General features: G+C 40.1%; 1 non-coding gene across 1 annotated transcript; it reads right to left on the bottom strand.

Moving 5' to 3' along the window:
* Positions 1 to 3,392: 3,392 nt before the first annotated feature.
* On the bottom strand, positions 3,393 to 3,499 carry LOC131013824 (small nucleolar RNA R71). The gene has a single exon (XR_009097902.1). It is a non-coding gene; the product is annotated as a small nucleolar RNA R71 (small nucleolar RNA).
* Positions 3,500 to 8,688: the final 5,189 nt, after the last annotated feature.

Here is an 8,688-nt window from a genome sequence, read left to right as displayed (position 1 = left end):
GCCAATCAATAAAGCAAACAATTATAACAAGAACATAAAAAGGAATAACAATCTCAATTAATTGAATCAAACACTCAGAAATTCAAATCATGTCTACTCCCTAAACCCTGGGAAAAAGGGATTCTAGCCACACATAGATATATGAACTAGAATACAATTCTCAATAAAACAAATAAACATCCAACAAGAAAAACCGTAGTAAAATCGAGAATCTTCAGTCTTGCTCTTGCTCTGTTCTCCGTCTCTCTCAGCTCTCAGGAAAAGTAAAATATGATACAAAGTGATAAAAGGTTGCAGAGAATAAGTTCTTGGGGAGTATTTATATGCCCTAGGTCTTGTAGCTCTCAAAAATACCCAAAATCGCTAAAAAAACGAATTTTGGGCGGAAATACGGCGACTCGCGCGGCCACGTCGCGCGGCCGCATGGCTGGCCCGCGTGACGAAACAGAACTTCTAATAGCTTTGCGCAGCGATTTTGTTTTGGCTCGTTCTCCCTCGTCCGAACTCCGATTTATGATCCGTTTGCGCTCACAAACTTCTATCGAGACGAACTACAACTTGTATTGCAGCCAATTCTTCCAAATTCTGCTTCATTATTTCTAAAAATTCGTTCAAATACAAGCAAGTAACAAGTTCTTGACCATAAACGAATATAAGCTCAAATAGACCATCAAACACACAAAATCCTCACAACTAAGCATAAAAAATGACACACCAAGAGGTAAAAATACATGTTTATCAATCCCCCAAACTTGAACTATTGTCCGTCCTCGGACAAAACAAAGATGAACCAAGAATGAATCAACAAGAGCGTAGAGAAAAGTAGATAACATTGTGGCTTCAGATTTGTCAACAAAATTATCAACATGCATTTGTATCTCCTATTATCAAGATATCACACTCATGACAAACTTCAAATTATGATCTCAATGAATTGCAATCCTCACCAAAAAGATAAAGAAAATATGAACTCTCAACTCTCAAGTGTATCAATTCAAAAAGGACGTGTATACGCTCAGTTCAAACTAAACAAGTACTCATCCATAAGCTTGTCAATCGGCTCACCTCTCCACCACTAAATGTGTGCTCCTATAACCAAGATCAAAAAGGTCTTTATTGAGGGTTGTAATGTAGGCTCTTTGGCAAGGTAGGATATATTTGGCTAAGTGACTAAAAGATGCGAATCAAAGTAACATCATCACCAACCTTATAACATTCTTACTCAATTCTATCCTCCATTGACAAACATGGTTTTCATACCTCAATTCCACATGTTTTGTTGTCATTTCCCTTCATGTTTTGCTTGTGAATGCTTGTTTGTGCCCGAATATTTAGTTTTATGAAGATTTGATATCTTGGTGTAGTTTTGGATTAATTTCAGGAAAAATAAAGGATTAATTGGAGCATTTTGAAGATATGAGATTGAAGTACGTCTCGAGAGGAATCCGTGAGCGCAAACGGCGACCAAATCCGAGTCCGGACGAGGGAGAACGGAGCAAAACGAGCGGCCTGCGCATTACGCCCAGTAGCCCGCGGTCACCACCCGCGGCCGCGGGGTTGGACCGCGGGTCAGCTGCCCCCGACTCAGGAGACACCCGCGGTCACCACCCGCGGCCGCGGGGTGGGACCGCGGGTCCCCTGACTCTCCCCCACGTTTGCCGGCCGCGGGCGCGGGCCAGGACCGCGGGAAAAGGGCGGAGCCTCCCCAAGTGGGCCCCAGTCGGGTTTTTCACCCCTTAAACCCCTTTCTCCCCCTTTTCCTCACATTATTCATCATCCCCAACCTCATACTCACCCATTTCCATCTTCCCCAATTCATTCACACCAAACCCTAGCCTCCATTACCACATCTTTTACCAAGATTGAAGGCATTGAAGAGGAGAGAAGATTGAAGAAAGCTCATTAATAGGATTTGTCACTTCTTACTCTCTCTTTCATTTATGTATTTCTTTGATTTTGGTTTGTTGTTTGTGAACATGTTTGGATAAAATCCCCCATTGGTTTGGGGATTAGGCTCATGGATGATGTGATGGATTGATTATTATGCTTAATATATGTATTGATTATTTCCTTGTTATTATCTTTTCAAGCCCTAGCTTTAATTCTTGTATGGATTGTTGGCCACTTTCTATGCATTTCTAATTTGTGATTTGAATCGGGAGAGGATAATCATAATAGATTAGGAGCTTGAAACATATTGACTCAATAAACCGGGAGGTTGAGAGTTGGGTGAGAGTTTACCGATCATTTGTGCTCTTGGGAGTTATAGGTTAGAAGTTGACCGGGGACGGCAACTATGACCCGTAATCTACAGTTTTAGTCGTCCGGGAGGGGCTAGAACTAGTGGGGAGATCACTCTAGATAAATAGGAATATCAAGACTAATATTGAGCTAATTGAAGTCCATTGCTAATCCATCGTTGCCTAATCCCTAAACCACCTTCATCACTTAATTAATCCACTTTATTTGATTGTTCTTATTTTGTCTTTGAATTTGTTAGTTAATCAAACCACTCACCTCCTTGTTTAGTCTAAATAGCTCTAGCATAATGACTTAAGGTAATCACTTGAATTTGACTACTAATCCTTGTGGAATACGACCTTGCTTCCCTATGTTGCAACTACACCGTATACTTGCGGCGTGGTGAAAATAATAGCGAACAAGTTTTTGGCGCCGTTGCCGGGGATTAGTTTAGTTTGATTACTTGTGATATTTTGAATCATTGTGCTTAACTACTTTGGACATTTTACTTGCTTTATTTTTATTTTCAATTTTAAGATTGTGTCTTGACTCTTTGTTTCTTTTTGGTTGGTAGGTAGTGTATGAACACAAGGTCTAAGGGTGCACCTCTTATACCCATTAACCTTGAGGTTGAAGCATTTTGCCGACACAATAAAGCAAGAGCAAGAAGAGAGAAAGAAATGGAGGGAAACATGATGGAAAATCAAGAATTGATCCTCCAACTCCAAAGACAATTGGAGGCTATGCAAGGGCGTATCAATGAGCAAGAGGCTCGAAGGAATGCACCACCACCACCACCTATTAGCAATATGTTCCAACCCGTGGTCCAACAAGGGGGAGTGCATGCCCCAAGAATCAATGCCAACAATTTTGAACTCAAGGCGAGTCTCATCAACATGGTGCAACAAAATCAATTTGCCGGTCTTTCTCAAGATGACCCGAATGGACATCTCGGCAATTTCTTGGAGATATGCGATACTATCAAGATAAATGGAGTCCCGGAGGATGCCATTCGACTCCGACTCTTTCCCTTCTCACTAAGGGGCATGGCCAAGACATGGTATCAATCTTTGGAGATTGGTTCCATCACTACATGGGAGAAAATGGCTCAAAAGTTCCTTATCAAGTTCTTCCCTCCAAGTAAGACAATGAAGATGAAGAAGGACATTGTCCAATTTCATCAATTCGATGGAGAGACCTTCTATGAAGCTTGGGAGAGATTCAAAGAGATGATAAGGAAGTGTCCCAACCATGGTTTGGATCAAAACACCATTATTTGCTCATTCTATACCGGGTGTAGTGGTGAGATGCAAAGAGACATGAATGCATCGGCCAATGGAGCATTGTTGGAGAAGAGCCACGAGGAGGCCGCCCACATCATTGAAAATTTAGCCGCAAATAGCTACCAATTTCCGGGGGAGAGGACTATTTTGAAGAAGGTGGCGGCTACAACAAGCTCGGATCCAATAGCTCTTTTGACGGCTCAATTGACCGCTATGAATAGCAAGATTGATGCTATGTCAAGATCAAGAGTAGAAACCGTGGTTGAAGAACAAACTAGCTTTGAGGATGTGAACTACATCAACAACAACAACAACCGAGGCTATGGGAACTTCCGGCCCCAACAACAAGGTGGCTATCAAGGACAAGGGCAATACAATCAAGGGTTTCAAGCAAATCGTCACCCGAATCTTTCCTATGGTAATCCCAATAACTTCTTGCAACCACCGCCCGGATTTGCGGTGAGTGATGGCATGATCAAGGAAGAGAAGAAGCTCAACCTTGAAGAGATCTTAATGAAATTCATAACGGCCACTCAAGCCCACATGACGAGAACCGATGAAAGGTTAGAGGCTCAAGCAACCCAATTGAAAATGCTTGAGATGAAAGTGGGACAAATTGCCGAATCCTTAAGCAACCAACATCAAAAGGGGCAATTTCCGAGTAATACCGTTGTGAATCCAAAAGAACATTGCAAGGCTATCACTATAAGAAGTGGGAAGATACTTGAAGAGTCCAAGATACCTCCGGAAGTCAAGAACAATGATGAGAACATTTCCTCAAAAATGCAAGGCGATAAGGAGAAGGAGAAAGATGTGTACAAGGCACCACCACCTTATTGCCCACCAATTCCATTCCCTCAAAGACTTCAAAAGAAAAATGTGGAGAGTGAGTTCTCTAAATTCCTTGAGATCTTTCGGAAGGTACACATCAACATCCCCCTTGTTGAAGCTTTGCAACAAATGCCCAAGTATGCAAAATTTCTCAAGGAAGTTCTATCCAAGAAGAAGAAATTAGAAGAATTTGAGACGGTCAACCTCACCGAAGAATGTTGTGCCATTCTTCAAAAGAAGCTACCCATCAAGATCAAGGATCCCGGGAGCTTTACTATCCCATGTGATGTTGGAAATGGTCGTTTTGGAAAGGCCTTGTGTGATTTGGGAGCAAGCATAAATTTGATGCCTCTCTCCATCTTCAACAAGCTTGAAATAGGAACCATTAAGCCAACCACGATTGCTTTGCAAATGGCGGACCGTTCCGTTTCATATCCAAAAGGGATAGTGGAGGATGTCTTGGTGAGGGTTGACAAATTCATTTTTCCGGTGGATTTTGTGGTGTTGGATATGGTTGAGGACAAGGATGTACCTTTGATCCTTGGACGTCCATTCTTGGCGACGGGGAGGGCCCTAATTGATGTTGCAAAGGGCAAGCTCACATTGAGAGTGAATAATGAGAGTGTTACCTTCTCAATCCACAAAGCTCCCAAGCACAAAGATGGGGAAGAAAGAATGAGAGTGGAGGAATGCAAATTGATGCAAGTGATTGAACCTTGCATCAACATGAAAGAAAAATTGAAGGGAGAAAGGAAAGAGGAGGAAGCCCAAGGCTTGGAGTTGAAGCTTCTCCCCACACACTTGAAGTATGCATTCTTTGGTGAGAATGAGATACATCCAATGGGGCAAGACCGTGTACTCCAACTCAAAGAGTTAGATGAGTATCACGCATTTGAGAAGTCAAGCCTCTACAAAGAGATGACAACAAGTGCTAATGACGAGATGATGCACAAACGGGAGTTTGCACCCGATGATGAAGTCCTTCTCCTCACCTTCCGTCAATCACTACCTCCGGAAAAGCCAAGATCAAAATGGACGGGTCCTTTCAAAATCAACAAGGTTTTCAACAATGGAGCAATTGAATTGAGAAAGAAGGATGAAAGAACCTTTGTGGTTGAGAAGGAAAGAATCAAGGCATTTTTGCCTTTGAAACCAAAAGTTGAAGTGTTCGTTGGAACCACCCCCGAGCCATAACACCATCATGGAGACGTCTAGCTCATGACGTTAAACTAAGCGCTAGTTGGGAGGCACCCCAACAAGGTACCCTTTAATTTTTGTATGGTTTATTTTTTTTTTTTTATATATGTTAGTTTTTTTTGTGAGTCCGAGACAACTTCTCCTTCTCTTTTCTTCCAAACTCATTTTCACTTTGTGTGAAATAAGTTTGGGGGGAGGGGAGAGATGGATTAGTTGTCTCATCTATCTTAAGCTTTACTTGTTTTTGTTTGTTTTAGTATTGTTGTCTTGTTTTTGTTATTGTTGAATAAATGAAAGCTTGAGAGTTAGTTGGGTTGATATTTTTGTTTTTGTTTTGCTTGGGATAATTGTATCAAACTTTGTGATGTTGATTGAATGTCATTGGGCTTATGATATGAATCGTTTCTTGGAAAAATTGTGTGTATCACTTGTGGATTATGCATGAAAAGTTTGAACTTGTGACAAGTGAGTTAAATGTTTTGCCTCCAAGAACTTGAAAATGAGCTTGTAAGAATTGAGCCTTTGATTGTCATACATTTACAATCTCATTTTGTTCTTGAGTGTAAATCATTTGAGCATGTGTGTTGATCTCTAGAACTTGCCATGAGTCCTTTCTTGAAAATAAAAGTAGATGTGTTGTTAATATTGAAGTGATTTAAGGCCATCTTTGTTAGCCACTTAACTCAAATTGTGTCCAAATTCTCATTTGATCCTAGTTTACCCCTTTCGTGCCTTGTAGCCTTTCTTTTAATGAACCAATGATAAAGGGGTAGAACTTAGAGTGTTAGTGGTTGCTTTGATGAAAATGGTTGGAAAATGATTGAAATTGCTTGTCAAACTTCGATTGAGTGAAAATCACTAGTCTCCTATAAGCTCAAAAAGAAAAAGAAAGAAAAATGAAGAGACATGTGAATAAAATAGTACAAAGGGGAGTGATTTGCCTTTTGAATCATGGTCTTGATAAGTATTCATAGGGTGAAAAGGAAGAAAAGTGGGGATATTGGTTGATTGATTAGAAAAGAACAATGGTGAATATGACATATTCAATTTGGGAATTGTATGAGATATGAGTCACTTTGCCTATAAACACCTCACCTCACCAAAGAGCTCTCATTGCAACCTAAATAGAAGCCCTTTTTGATCTTTATTTGTAACACATTGAAGTATAGAGAGTTAGGATAAATGGCAAGCTTATGGTAGATTGCATACTTGTTTCAATTTGAGTGCAAACACGTCCATTCTAAACACTTGAGAGTTGAGTGCGTCATTGAAACATACACTTTGTTAGGATTCAAGCTTGGAGGTTATAATATTGAACTCATTATCACTTGTGACTTCTTGGAATGCATTTCTACTTGTGATGCACTTTTGAAAGATTTTTTGTAAAATTTGAAGCCCTTGAAATGACACCAATTCATGCTCACATGTTTGTTTACTTTTATTTCTCTTCTCTTCGTCGTTTGGGGACAAACAACACTTTAAGTTTGGGGGGTATCTTCCACAAAACCAAATTTTTCAAAATATAATCCACCACAACACAACAATTATTTCTCATGATATTATGTCTTTCTAATGTATCCTATGTACCCATTTTTTCCACTTTTCTCACTTTTCTTTTTTTTTCTTTTTTTTTTCTTTTTTTTTTCAACAACTTGTAGGGTACTAGGATTATTTTTAATCAAGATCAAAGTTCATAAACCATTATCACGCATCTCCACAAACCAACTACCCCATAACAACAATCTCCAAGCTCCCACCCACAGCTAAATCAAATAAAATAGAAAATAAGGCTCAAAGGGGGCGAACTAGGATCATATATAGTAAAAGGGCAAGTATGGGATATATAGGCTAGCAAAGATGGCCTTCTATCATCTCAAAGTTATTAAGCACACTATGTGACCTCGAGGGAGAAACCAAGACAAGTTCTAGTGAGAAACATGCATGCTCGAACAATCACTCAAGAATAAGAAATAAGACTGTAAAATAATGACAGTCAAGGCTCAAATCCTCACAGCTTATTTAATTGATTGCAAACACATAGAGACCATGCTTATCATTCATCACTCATGCTCAATCTCAACAATATCAACACAAACGCATGAAATTTCACAAGTTTTAAACAGAAATCATCATGAACCAGTTATCCAACCAATCTCTACACTACTCACATCATCACCAAGGTATCATCACAGAGAAACCACCAAAGCAAGACTAACGAACTCAACAACAAAACAAACAAAAACAACTAAAAAGAAACAATGCACCCACAAAGACACATCCCCCCAAACTTATTCACCGCCAAGGAGAATAAGTTTGAAAAGGATTTGTGGGGCACAAAAAAAAAAAAAAAAAACTAACAAACAAAAAGAAACGAACTAACCAAGATTGGGTTGCCTCCCAATAAGCGCTATTTTTAACGTCGTTAGCTCGACGATCCAGCAGGTGTAGGTGGTGGCCACTTTTCATCAAATTTGAGTACATCATCTGTTGCGAACCAATGATAAGATGGTTTTCCAACCTTCAAAATTTCTTGAAAACTATGGCCATCCTGTGAACAATCAAAAGTACTACCACACTGCAAAAAGTGTTCATTAGATGAATCAAAATTAAAATCAAAAGATGGAGTTAGATAAAAGTTAAAGAGACAAGCCTTCAATGATTTCCCTTGGTCGATGCAAGTGTCGACTACATTTAGGACATTGCGCTCTTCAACACTTTTAAAATTTTCATCCTTCAAGCTCATCTCAACTTTTCGAACTTCTTGCTCTTCTTCTATCGCTTGAGGCTCTTCATATGAAGTATCACTTTCGAGCTCAATGGTCATACACTGCTCTTTTGGACTCACCATAATATTGCTTGAGAATTGGCCCGACTGATATAGATTGCTAATAGCAGTGGTCACTTGAGTCATCTGAGTCTCAAACACCTTCATCCGGGTCCCTAAAGCAGCAGTGGTAGACTCAAGCTTCTCCATTCTCTCATCCGACTTGGAGATAAATTTCATCAGCAGCTCCTCCAAATTAGGCTTCTTCTCCTCATTGATGACTCCATTGGTGACAGAGAAGCCTGGTGGAGCCTGAAGCGCGTTACTCGGGCACCCTCCATGATAGAGCTGTTGCCAACTCTGATTGTTTCC

The sequence above is a fragment of the Salvia miltiorrhiza genome, chromosome 2 (genome assembly GCF_028751815.1).
Source record: "Salvia miltiorrhiza cultivar Shanhuang (shh) chromosome 2, IMPLAD_Smil_shh, whole genome shotgun sequence".
NCBI lineage: Eukaryota > Viridiplantae > Streptophyta > Magnoliopsida > Lamiales > Lamiaceae > Salvia > Salvia miltiorrhiza.
Note: the sequence above shows the minus strand (reverse complement) of the source record. Positions and strands in the feature narration are given on the sequence as shown.